The sequence below is a fragment of the Melanerpes formicivorus genome, unplaced genomic scaffold (assembly GCF_026170545.1).
Source record: "Melanerpes formicivorus ecotype bairdi unplaced genomic scaffold, bMelFor1.0.p_v2 SCAF_2, whole genome shotgun sequence".
Lineage (NCBI taxonomy): Eukaryota > Metazoa > Chordata > Aves > Piciformes > Picidae > Melanerpes > Melanerpes formicivorus.
Genome location: NW_027142354.1, coordinates 57,256,297 through 57,269,095, shown reverse-complemented (window position 1 = coordinate 57,269,095; position 12,799 = coordinate 57,256,297). Strand labels below are relative to the sequence as shown.

At 48.4% G+C, this 12,799-nt stretch overlaps 1 protein-coding gene across 1 annotated transcript in view; it reads right to left on the bottom strand.

Annotated features, from left to right (window-relative positions):
• RASGEF1C (RasGEF domain family member 1C) overlaps nt 1–3,067 on the bottom strand; it is an 81,895-nt gene extending 78,828 nt beyond the window's left edge. The window contains exon 1 of the mRNA XM_068162819.1: nt 2,988–3,067. The gene's annotated coding sequence lies outside the window, so the exon portion shown is untranslated. The remainder of the gene's footprint in view (nt 1–2,987) is intronic.
• Between the last annotated feature and the right edge of the window lie 9,732 nt (nt 3,068–12,799).

The window sequence follows — 12,799 nt, the reverse complement described above, 5'->3', positions numbered from 1 at the left end:
ACAAGTCTCCTCATGCTTAATGGCTGGACTGTCCAAAAGTCTCTGCATTTACTTCAACCACACCTTGACTTGTTTCCTACTAGAGCATTCAGTCAGTGAAGTGAGGACACAGGTCTCCTTTTGCACAGGTAAGCTCAGCATAGCCGAAGCAGGTGGCATTGGTGTGCCCTGAGCTCCATGTGCTCACAGACACACTCCTGCAGAGCAAAGAGTGCTTCAAGCTACATCCATGACTGAAGCATGGACATAAACTGCTTCTAGAGATGATTCTCAAAACCTGTCAAACAAGCATGTATAGTCAGAACAGCATGAGGCAATTAAAGGACCACTATCCAGAGCCTGATTGCTTTAGCAGAGCTGTGAACATTATCCATCTTACTCACAGCAACACGACGCTTCGCCAGCGACGGGAAAAGGAAGAATCAGTCTCACCAGCCTAAATGGCCCAAGATGCTAAACAAACCTGCTCATTGTCCTTAGGAATCCTTTAAAACTGTTGCCCCCAAATTTGATCAAATACCACTTCAAATCCTTTCTCCTGAACATGCTTAGATGAAACTGACTGCACAGGATAAGAGAAACGTTTTCACCTCAGCTAATGTCTTTTGGTGGAGCGTGCTGTCTTGTAAGAGTACACACCACTCTTAAGTTCAGAAAGCTGAGAGGGCTGTAACAGTCACATCTTACAAAGGGTTAACAAGGTAATTACTTTCCTTGCTTGGCTGAACCAGAACTATACAAAATGCCAAGGAGGCAGAAGCGTATTCTCCTACCTTCACCTGCCGTAAACAAGAACCACGAGGGATGGAATTACATCGCTGGGTGAGGCTGTGAGAAGTCCAAGGGAAGTAAACACAGCAGTAGAAATGCTGGTTTTGTTTCTCCACCTCCTTTGCAAGGCACTTTGCTGTGCCAAGGGTTGTAGGTACTACAGAACAACACTAAGTTGTCTGCTATTGTGACTTATTGGCATGAACTGGCAGACTCCATCACTGGGGAAACCCTCAGGGGTGAAGGGAGGGACTGAATACCCCAGAAGATACCAGCGTGACTTTCCTTCTCACCATTTTCCTGTCCCTCATGATGGGGTAAGCCAAAAGGCACAGCTCCAAGCCTGAGCAGTCTCAGAGCATCTCTGACACTAAGCTAAACATCTCTGGTGCCCTTGCTTTGTTCAGTGCCTCCACTAGTATCACCCAAGAGGACAGCTCTAACAGCCTTCATTGCCAGGCAGATTCCCCTGGCTAGAGTCTCGACTCCTCCTTTATTCTATCATTTCTTTGTTGCAGTCTGTAAAGAGCCACAAGGTAGTAAATGAATGCACTCCCCATCCTTACCCCTTCACCCGGTCATCCTTCCCCATCCTACACATGCAGTCTACTCTTCCTCCCATCCCAAACAAATTCAGTGAGATCTAGAAGAATCCTGGAAAGCAGAATGCTAGCAAGGTGCATCTTCAGTGCCAAGGAGGGCAGAGGCACCTCCAAGCAGGAGGTGCCACTGGCTGCATCACAAGGCACAAGCAGCCCCACAGCAGAAGCTGAACCTGTCTGAGGACTGCTGGAACACACCTTTGCTGCTCTATTGGCTTGAGAGCAATTAATAAATTCCCATCAAATGTCCTTCTGATCTATAGCTCTAACTCCTCAATGCCTCCTGTTCAGTCAGTTACCAATGTGGTGTCACTCTGGAGTTTTTATTTAAATAAGGAGCCCATGGAGCTGCTAAAACAATGACTTTCCTTTTTTTTTTAATCTAGGAAACACTTGCCCAGAAAATTTCTTCTCCAGAATATGTGTCAGTATTTTAGAGTTCAGTAACAATACAAGATGTACCACTAGCACCCTACTCAGAAAACACAGGGACAAGGAACTGCATTAAAAGGCCATCAAGTCCAGAGAATACAATCTGAGCACAAATGGTTCCTCCTCTGCACTTCTCTTTGCCTCCTCACCTCCCAGTCTTTCATGCCGTGTCAGAGCATCACTGAGGGACCAGTTCCCAGTGTGGAACCTCACAGAAGCCACCAAAACACCCCAAGCTATACAGTGTCACCCAGGAACACCCTGGGTATTACAGCCCTCACTGATGGACAGCGTCTGTGCAGCTGCTCCCATGTCCTGTTAATTAGGTACTAGGGACACGCTCATGCTGTAAGCACATCTTTGACACAACATGGCACGACAATTTCTTCAGAGTCACAGAAATGCAGAGCATACAAATAAACCTGAACGCTGAAACCATTTCATTGTTCCTAAGAAGGTGCACATTGCACCTGTTACAACCAAGGGCACTGCGTGTGCCATGGAGCTGATTATTTCAGCCTTTAACAAGCCTGTCTTGGAGGAAAATTCCAGGAGTAAATAAAACACAACTAAATTACGTTACAAAAAGAAATCATTACCGAATATAGGGAGAGAGGTCTTTTAAACACAAGGTGAAGACAGCAATCCTCAAACTGACATTTTCCCTGAGCTTCTTACAACCGCTGAGTCAGCTGAAATTAAATGTAGCTGAAAGAAAACAACTCTGAGACTGATACAGGTAAAGTCCTACGCTGAAAGAAATGTTTGGCAGCCCAGCTGCAGCCCCTCAGCCCAGCACGACTAGCAGAGAGGAGGGCAGGACGCTCGCCGCGACGCGACCGGGGAGCGCTCTCCCAAACCCCAAAGCCCATTCCGGCACAAGGGACCAAGCCTGGAGCCCCCGGAGGGAGCGGGAGCCGGAGCCGCGCCGCAGGGTGCAGGTGGCAGATCCGGGCGGCGAGCCGGTCCCCGCAGTCCAGCCCTGGCGCCGCCACCGACTAGGTAACCAGCAACACGAGTGGGGGTCCGCGGGGAGGGGTGGGTGGATTTTTTAAGCGGAGAGAGGAGAACGGAGGAGCGCGGGAGAGAGAAGCAGCATCTCCGGCTGCAGCAGCGCGGTGCGGGCAAAGTGCTGGGGGAGGGGACGGCACCGGGACCGGCACCGGCCGCGGCAGGACTCACCGAGCTACGCGCGCCTGCTGCCCCCACTGCCGTCCATAGGGGCGGCGGGGGGACCGGAGCCCGCTGCGGGCGAGAGCTGCCCCAGGATCCGCCGCATCTGCCTACCGCCGCCGCCGCCGCGGAGGAGGAGGAGGAAGAGGAGCCCGCGCCGCGCCGCACCGCCCCGGAGCCCCAGCGCAGCCCGGCCGCAGAGCGCCGCCTGCCCGCCGCGTCCGGGATGGGACCGGCTGCGGCGGGAGGGGCTGCTCTGCTCAGCCCAGCCCAGCCCAGCCCGGCCCGGCCCGGCCCGCCCGCGGGGGCAGGTGCAGCCGCCCGGGAGTGGGGGGGGGGGGGGGACGGCGCGGCGCGGAGCTGGGCGCGGCCCCGGGGCGGTGCAGCTGGCGGCGGAGCGGGGCCGGCTGCGCCCGGGGCGGTGGCGCCGGCGGCTGTGCACGGTGGAGGGGGCGGTGGGGGAAGGAACGGCTGGAAGCGCCTGGCCGGGCGTGAATCTGCCCCGTGAGGGCTTTTAATGAAGTGCAGATGTTCCCTAATATAATTATATCGTCCTCTTCCCGATAATTGGCTTTGGCAGTCGTGCCGATCGAAATCCCCCCGCGCCGCTGCCGTGCAGCCCCTCCCGCTGGCTCCGCGGCGGGGAGAGCCGGCGCCTTCTGCTCACACCGCGGCCGCATCCTGCCCTGCGGATCCAGGACCCCGGTCCTGGGAACCCTGCTCTTGGAGACCCTGTAGTTTTGGTGCAAGCTTTTGCCTCACAGAGTGTGAAAATGAGCGGTGGCATTTATTTAATGCTATCTTAAAGTGTGTGTCCTTAGAAATGACTGAACCTCTTGGAGGAAGGGAGGATAAAACGACTGAGTGATGCAGATGAAAGGTTACAGCAGATGCTGAAGATGGACCATCTAATTGAACGGGAGCACAGCACCACTTTAGGGTGGCAGCAGAGGATGACCTGTCTGGATGAGCTGCTCCTTCACTGTACGTGTGCTCCCCACAGGCCAGGTGAGCTGCTGCCTGCTCCACCTCTCCAGCTCTCCCCAGCCTGGCTTGTCTTTAGAGAAATTGCCAATGAGGACACGCTAATACAAGCCAGATGTGTGGGTGTTCTGTGCATGTATGTGGGGAAAAATGGATCAAACCCACAAATTCATCTTGCAGAGGACAAGCAGCCAACGCAAGGTAAATGGTTTCTAGTTACTACAGGCCTCAGACCAGACTTCTTTCACCCGATGACTCAAAGCTGAAACTCAGCCGTGCCATGCCTGCTGACACTCAGGTGCTATGAGGAGTGTAAATACTTGAGATAAACAGGATTAGGGAATTCTCCACCCCAGGGTTGCAAAGGGGAGCAGCAGGCAGCCTGCACATATCTGTACGTCAGCCTGGGCAGTGTCTAAGGATCTGGGCATTCCTATGTGTTAACACAGAGTACAGGTTGAAGTGAGCTTCCTACACCCCCAAAGGAGAGCATGTCATGCTTGCTCCTCTTGCATGATGCAGGAGCTCCACCACCAGCTTCTAACAACTTGATGTTAAGTGAGGCCATGTCACCATCCTTTCAGACAGTGATGAACTTCTCAGTCCAAGCCCACAGCTGTATGTCAAGACAACGATGAATTTCTCAGCCCAAGCCCACAACTCTGTGTCAAGACAATGATGAATCTCTCAGTCCAAGCCCACAACTATATATCACACTCCCATTTGATGTTTACCCATGGTACCGAGATGACACCTGTGGACTGAGAATCATTTTGTTCCTTTGCAAAGGGTAATAAAGGAGTAGCTCTATCCAGAGACTGGGGCTACATCAGCATTAATTCTGGCCTCAAGCCCATGATCCAAACTTGTCCCTGTGCAGGTTTTTCCTCTGGAACAGACTAGCCCTCTAGCCAAGCAAGCTCAGTGCCAAGAGGGTGGCTCTGCAGGCCCAGCTTAACGACAGAGACACACTGAGCTGCATACCTAGATGCCAGCCTTCTGCACAAGGACCTCTGCCTTTTCCTCAGCAGTGCTCCTTGGGTTTGCATCTGTGCTCTGCAGATTTCTGAGATGGGGGTTCACAAGCTGTGTGTAGCATGGGGCATTCCTGGCTTGCCTGGGTGGCCTCTTTGGGACTTTGCTCACTCTCTAAGCACCCGTGGCCTACATCATCACAGAGATTTAAGTGATGCTGTGTCTTCCAGACACTATTTTCCACATGCCTGCTTTCTGTTCAGTTGGGTTCCCCAGGAAGCAAAGGCTTGCAAGTGGTGTAGTGTCAGAGGCAGCTGAGTGTGTTCTCCAAGCATAGGTGCTGTGGCAGCAGATAGCTTAGGAGGCAGGATGGGGGTCGAAGAAGCCAAACCCCTCCTTTCCTTCAGTTTCATTTCAGCCATGGTGTAATCTTTTCTTAGAAGAATATAAATATAAAAGAAGTGAGGAAAAGACAAAATCAACCCAACCTGGAACACCATGGCTTGAATGAGAGGACAGGCAGCCTGACAGACTGACTCTGCAGCTTCTCTCTTGAGGTCTTTTCTCTAAATGTTCCCTTTATCGTGATTTTAAAGACCCATCATAAGTATAGGCTCTCTCTCAGACTTCCTGGTCTTCCTCTAAAACCAAAGTTAGAACTAACTTCAGAGAATGAAGGATAGATGCAGGAAAACATTCCCCCTAAATCATAGACTCATGGAATGGTCTGGGTTGGAAGGGACCTCCAAAGGTCATCTAGTTCAACCCCCTCTGCAGGGGCATCCTCAGCTTGATCATATTAAATGGGGGAGTCCTCCACTTCGTGAGCTCCTGAGTGAGGATGCAAGCAGATTCACACACTTTACCTTGTTGGCAACATCCTTGTTTTAATTATGCTTCACAGGTCTTCTAGCAGGAGTCTTCTTTCCCCAGTTGTACAGAGCAGTAGTTTTCAGCTGTCACTGTCTCCATTTTTAACCACCTTTCCAGGTGTTAAGCTGCTAAAAGTGGGATTTCCATGGATCAGCTTTGTCAAAAAGAGAAGACACGGTATACTTACTCCTCTCTGACCTCTGGTATATTTCTCATCCTCCACCCATTATTAAAGGTAGATGGTTCAGAGCTGGCTTCAACTTGTTCCTTAGATCCTCCAGGGTAACCGTCTTCAGGCTTTGCCCATTTCAGTGTGCCTTTTGTTTCCATGCCCCTCCGCAAGTAGCTGCACGTTGTTTCCTGAAGCTGCTATCCTGGAAGTAGAAAACAAGGAAGCTTTCTGTAGCATTCAACCCATAGCAGGTCAGTCACTGATTTTTGTTCTTTGTTTCATTCCATTTTGAGAATAAATGCTTTCTTCAAAGAAACAAAGTAACGGAGCTGTTTGATCCTGAGCACATAAGGACAACGCCTTTCCCCCCTCCCCGGTCTAAGGCACCTGTCCAACATTTTATTAACTTTGCTAATTGCATTAAGCATCCTGCAGTGCTGAACAGTCCTCAGCTGCTAATTCCCACATCACTGTGGTTTAGTTGACTGTTAAATGAGAAAAATTCATAGCAGGAATCTAAAAAGGGACACTTTAGACCCCCAGCAGCAAGCAAATGATCGTGCAGCTCTGAATTCCAGTCAGCTCCTAGCAGTGATCATGTTTTATGATCTGCTGGAAGATGAAGTTAGGACTCACACAATAAATATATACACTTGTGAGCTATATGGGGACAGGGAGATTGATTGATTGATAGATCCTACATGTTCAGACATTTATGCAAACAAGGGGGGGAAAAAAGGTTCCCATATGGGAATATTTTATGCAGATAACTTGTATCTACTCTTTCATTTTGTTACCTGTAGTGAACATAATAGTAATCTGGATTTCCATACACAAATTACTGGAAGGCCTGAATCTGGCACATAGGGAAGTAATTTCTGGCTGGAAGCATTAGTAGTGTGATAACTATTTAGACAACTATATGAAATTAAATAAGCACTTGTCAAAGGAAAAATACATTGTTATGAAAACTGGAATTGGTGTAGTCTCAAATGAAGATGTAGTCTGTGAAAAAGTGTTAATCAAAAATGCATTCCTGCCACTCTCCTGCCTTACTGCTTGTCTTGTGACTTTCCTCCTTCTCCTGGGGTGAAACTCTGCCACTCAGAAGCTGAGAGCTGGGGAGGCAGAAGCAGCCATTCCATACTGAAGATGTGGAAAAGCAGCAAATCACGGCTCAAAGCAGAGGCTTGGCAAGCTCCCTGCAGTCCAGGCTGGTGGCTCTGCCTGTGGGGATCAAACTTGCTTGTGTCAGAGGGGAGGGCTGCCTGGGGAGGTGGTGGAGTCACCATCATTGGAGGTGTTTAGGAGGAGACTTGGTAGGGTGCTTGGTTTCACAGTTTAGTTGATTAGGTGGTGTTGAGTGATAGGTTGGACGCGATGATCTCGAAGGTCTCTTCCAACCTGGTCCATTCCATTCCATTCCATTCCATTCCATTCCATTCCATTCCATTCCACTCCACCTGATACACCAAGGGCTGGTTAATAGGGGAATTGCTGGACTTCATCATTTTGGTCCTGACAGTAATCAAGACCTGAATTGTGCCCAAGAAGTAACGGGAAAACAGCAGGGTTAAAGAGGATGTATGGAAGAAGCTGCAACTGTCCCTCAGCCGCTGTTGGGCAGCAGTTTCCAGATGACATCTATCCACATTTCCCATTTTAAGAAGCACAAGGGCCTTTTGACTGTGGCTTTGTGAAAGGAATATTATTTCTGCCTTTTTTTGTTTCATTTGATCACCAGGCAACCCAATCTACAACCGACCAGGAGAGAACTGTATGGAAGGAAGCAGGGGAAAGGAAATTAAAGGAGCCAGTCAAGCTACTGCTAATCATATTAATTTATATATGTTGTTCATAATTAGGCTGTTCAAGCATTCATTTGCTTTCTTCAATATCTCTCCAGGACCCTGGCCATGTCCATTGTTTTTGTGACAGACTGTAGAGATAGGTACCAATTACCCAGCTGTTATTTAGTAAGTACTGCAAAGTACTTTGATGCAGCAAGCATTGTAAATCCTCAGTAGTGGCTAATTGTCTCATTTTAATTCATTTTTAATGAGGCACCTGGGAGAAAGAAGAAACATCACAAAACTCAGTGTTTTAGAGTTGGTCTCCTAGTCCCTGATTTTTGCCTTCCTGAAAAAAAGGACAGTCTGGTGTTAGCACACAAAGGTGCAGCCCCATAGCTTCACCCAGCTGTGTGACAGCATCGTTCTCTGCCAAACCATAACTCATCTCCCAAGGGAAGGATGGTGGTGGTATCTATAAAACACCATGGAAGGCAGTCAAAAGAGGTCTCCAGGCCTCAGATGTTCCACATCTTCATCATTTCTGTCTGTCCAGACAACTAAGCCACATTTCTGATGTTGCCAGCAGGCTGAGGAAGGCAGGGTAGGGCTATCGCTCATCATCATTTGACCAGTACCTGTGCTTCCCAGAAAGAAAAAGAAAAGGTGGCAAGGAGGTTTATTTCCTTCAGCTTCAGCTAACCTGTTCCACAGGGATTTTTTTTGTTTGTTTTCATTTGGTGGGAAGTGTCTTCTGACTGTCACCAGCTTGGTTTCCTTAGTTAAGATAGATATGCAGCCTCTTGACTCTCACTCATGCTGCTCAGCGTTCTGCTCTGTGCTAACTTCAACATTCACATTTTATTGGCTCAACAGGGGAGTTAATTCCAGCAAGACAGAGCTGCTGAAATCTCTGTCAGCAGTTTGGCTTCAGGAAGTCGTTGATGCAGCATCCTGTTGGTCTCTGCTGCTGTGAGGGCTGGAGGAGAAAGGGGCAGGCTCCAAGGCAGACGTTAACTGAGCCACACAAGGAGCTCATAGATCAAACCCAGCACTGTGAATTGCACCCAGGAGAAAGAGCTCTGGACGTTGAGGAATAGATGTGGTATGTTCTCAGTTTAATTAGAAAGGGACCTGTGGTGATACATTGCCCATGAGGGATTCATCAAACATTGAAGGGCATGCCCAGTAAGCCATTTGATTTCACCATCTAAGAGACTTCCCTCTCAGTTTTGGTAACTCTCTGTGCTCTTTTGTTTGCCTTGGGGCAGTGTTTACCAGGTGAGGGCCATCAGCAGTCAGGGCAGGTGCAGCTGGTCCACAGCCACTATGTGAGTTATCATCCCAGGAGCAGCATCTCCATGTGTCCCCAAGGACAATGGCTGGAGCTCCTCGTGGTGAGGCTAAGCCACGTCCTCGCCCCTCATTTTACACGACAATCTCTTTCTTGAGCTCTGACAGCTTAATGGGAACCTGGCAAGTGGTCAGGTCTGCAGGAAGACTCACAAGTTGCAGAAGTAGCTTGAAAGTAGCTGTGGATGCTCTTAGAGCTGTAGCTGTACACTCACAGCCAGGCTCAGGCAGCAGATGTGCACCTCTGCTTGGTGCTGGCCTGCCCAGACGCCTCAGCCTGCAGTCACTAACTGGTTTCAGCAGGGGAGAGCTCTGGTCCAAGCTCAGTATCTTTGATGCTTAACAGTATAGTGACATTTAACAGTATCAGGATGCCAACAAACTGGCTGCTGCTTTTGTATGTGTTTTAGCTGCTTAATTCATAGAGGAGCTTTGCACATTTGGAGTACTGAGACAAGGGGCTTGTTGATTCCAGCAGAAGAGCTCTCGAGCCTGTGCTATGGCCATGGTAGAGAGCCTAGCGCAAACACTTGAGAGTTTTATCTTGCTCAGCTGCAAAACTCCCCTTGAATTTTGCTGCTTCTGGGAAATGCCCAAGAGTGAAGCGAGCTAGTTCCTTCTGCCAAGCTGTGGAATTTGTCTGAAGCCAGAGGGTCATGTTCTGACCATAGGGTCAGGGAGGGCGTCACGTTTGGGAAATGAGCACTGATGTATTGAAGCTACTGTTACAGAAAAGAAAATGGGGAAGAAAGTGCTAAATTCCCATAGCATTTAAGAGTCCTTTGTTGCTGAAGGTTATTTTGACAAGACTTCCAGGAAACTTACTTTCTCACTTCAAACCCATTTTCAGGCAACTTTTGCCCTTCACTGTGTTTTGTCTCTGTTTCTCAGATGGATTTTTTCCAGCCCAGATAAGATGCCCATTTCTTTCCCGACTTGGACAATGGTGCAGTTGAGGAGGGTGACAACAACAAGCTGCTTCTCCAACTACCTCACAAAAGACTTCAGTTAGGATATTTACAATAAATACAGGCCCCAAGTGTGAGGGCTCCCATTTTCTGGCAGCGTTGCTTTACGTAGTGTTTTCTCTGGAAGGAATCTATGACATCAGTGGCCTCGGGAACGTACATTGAGAGGGTTTAATCCGAGCTGAAAATCAGAGCACAGAAAGGGGCTTCGGTTCTTCTGGCTGGACGCTGTGTACCCGATCTGGGAGCCACTAAGGAATTTCACAGATACCAGACATTCTTTAGCTCATCTCTGTCCAGCATTCAAATGGCTGGTGGCAGCACCGTGGCCCTGGTTCAGCACAGCACTGCAGCACATGCTAAACTGCTTTAATTAGGTGTAACTGCGTGCTTTGGGCTGAGGATGTGCCACAATACCCACAGAAATCACAAGGCTGTTCAGCAGGTAATTTGTTTTGGCCAGTGAATCCCTCTGGAGATAAAGGCTTTGTCAGAGCTCCCATACTCCTGTCTGTTGCTTGGATCTCCTCATTGACATAATTCTCACATTGCTCAGCACTTTCTCCTGGTTATATATTTGCACAACATCAAGGACAAATAAAGCTGTAGGTTCTATAGCTCTAATAACACCAATAATTACCAACAGGAACAGATTTAAACATGGGCTTTGTTTTCCTCCTGAATGGAGGTTTATATTTAGAGCCTTTATCTTTCTTGTGCTTTCCTCCATGTGTGAAATGGCTCTTTCCTCAACAGAGCTTACTTTAGATCCCCACAGGGCAAAGTGTCTGTGGGTGGACTGACATCTGAGTGAAGGGAACAATACTAAGTGAGGAGGAAAGATTAAAAGGTCTGGGAAGCTTCTAAGACTTCAGCTGACACGTTGAGTAACACCAAGGTTATGGCAAGATGACAGAAGCCATGTTCCTGTGTGGCTTGGGAGCTATGGAAATACAGAATGTTTCTGCAATAAGTTTATCTACTGATAAGAACTTAAAGCAGGAGTTAATTAGAGAGCAGGTTCAAGGGAAAGCTCAGCTGGGCCTGCAGAGTTATTGCATCACTGGTACGGTGTGAGGGTTGAGAGGAAGAACTGAACCTGGGCAGGTGATCTGCAAGAGATAGGCTCAAGCCCACTCTGCTCCAGCAGTGTCAAACTGATTGTCAGCAGAAGCAGATACAGACTGATAAGTGTCAGTAGGCTTCAGCAAACGCTGGAGCTGTCTGCTTAATTGCGTGAGAGTTGCAAGAGAATGATGAAGGTGGATCTAACTCATTATTCAGGGGCAAGTTCTAACACTGCTGGACAAACATTTTGCTGAAGGGTCTTTCTCAGGTATCAGGTTTTTATCTGAATTCTATCAACTGCTTTCCTAGGAGGAGGGAAAAAAAGGCCTGCAAGAGCAAACCCTCACCAAGAGAACAGCATGTGCTTGACTGGCAGTTGTGTACTTTCTGTTTTAAATTAGATTTTTCAAAGGGGTAGGGTCAAGGTCTTTATCTTGCAGAAGATCAAAGGTTACATCCTTTGCTCATCTAAAGCAACTTGGCTTCATTGACTCCTTTGTTGATTTGTAGCAGCCGAGTATCGCTGCCCAAACTATAGACTAGACACAGACTCAGCAGCACACCCATGCCTGCTCTCCAGTCATGACCTAAGACATGATTCATACCCCAAGCACAGAAATGGAATGCAGAAAGCAAACAGAACTTGAGGTGAAAAGTAATTACGTTGCCTTAATTGCAGATTAATGAAAAAAAAAATGAAAGAAAAGGAAAAGAAGTGTTAACACCAAAAATTGTTCATTAGGCTCTGTCTCTCTCTTTAAAACCCTGTGAAATATGAAGGCTGCCTCCTGACTGAATCCTGGGCTTTGGCAGAAGGATAAATCCTGTTGTAGGAATGATTGCAGGTTTTAATTAGATGCATGCCCCAAACAGAAATGCACTGTTAGTGCAAGAGCTGTTAAGCTGGGCTGAAATATATAGATGGTATTTAAACTGAAAGGAGGTAAATAATCCCTTGCTCTTAGGTGATTGCCATTGGCAGGGCAGGGAAGAATGTGGAATTATGACAAACCAATAGTGGAAGCGGTGGCCAGAGCGTTCCCAAAGGAGATGCTGCCCAGAAGGGGTGAGTAAAGAAAGCAGTAAATTAAATGGTGGCAAGACTCAAAGTACAAAATCTATTCTGTAAGCCACAGGTTTGAAAGTGGAGAGAGTTCTGTTGTGGTGGCTGAAAGGGCAGGGCACAGCAGCACTGAGAGGTGCCTAGTGATAGGAGAAGGGACAAGGGGTGCAAGCTGGGGCATAGAAGGTTCCACATGAACATAAGAGGGCAAGAAGACACAGTCTCAGGCTGTGCCAGGGGAGGTTTAGGCTGGATGTTAGGATGAAGTTCTATACAGAGAGAGTGATTGCCCATTGGAATGGGCTGCCCAGGGAGGTGGTGGAGTCACCATCACTGGAGGTGTTCAGGAGGAGGCTTGATGGGGTGCTTGGTGCCATGGGTTAGTTGTTTAGGTGGGTTGGATTGGTTGATGGGTTGGACATGATGATCTTGAAGGTCTCTTCCAACCTGGTCTATTCTGTTCTGAAAAACTTTCTCACTGTGAGGGTGACAAAGCCCTGGAGCAGGCTGCCCAGAGAGGTTGTGGAGTCTCCTCCTCTGGAGGGATTCAGAACCTACCTGGAAGCATTCCTGTG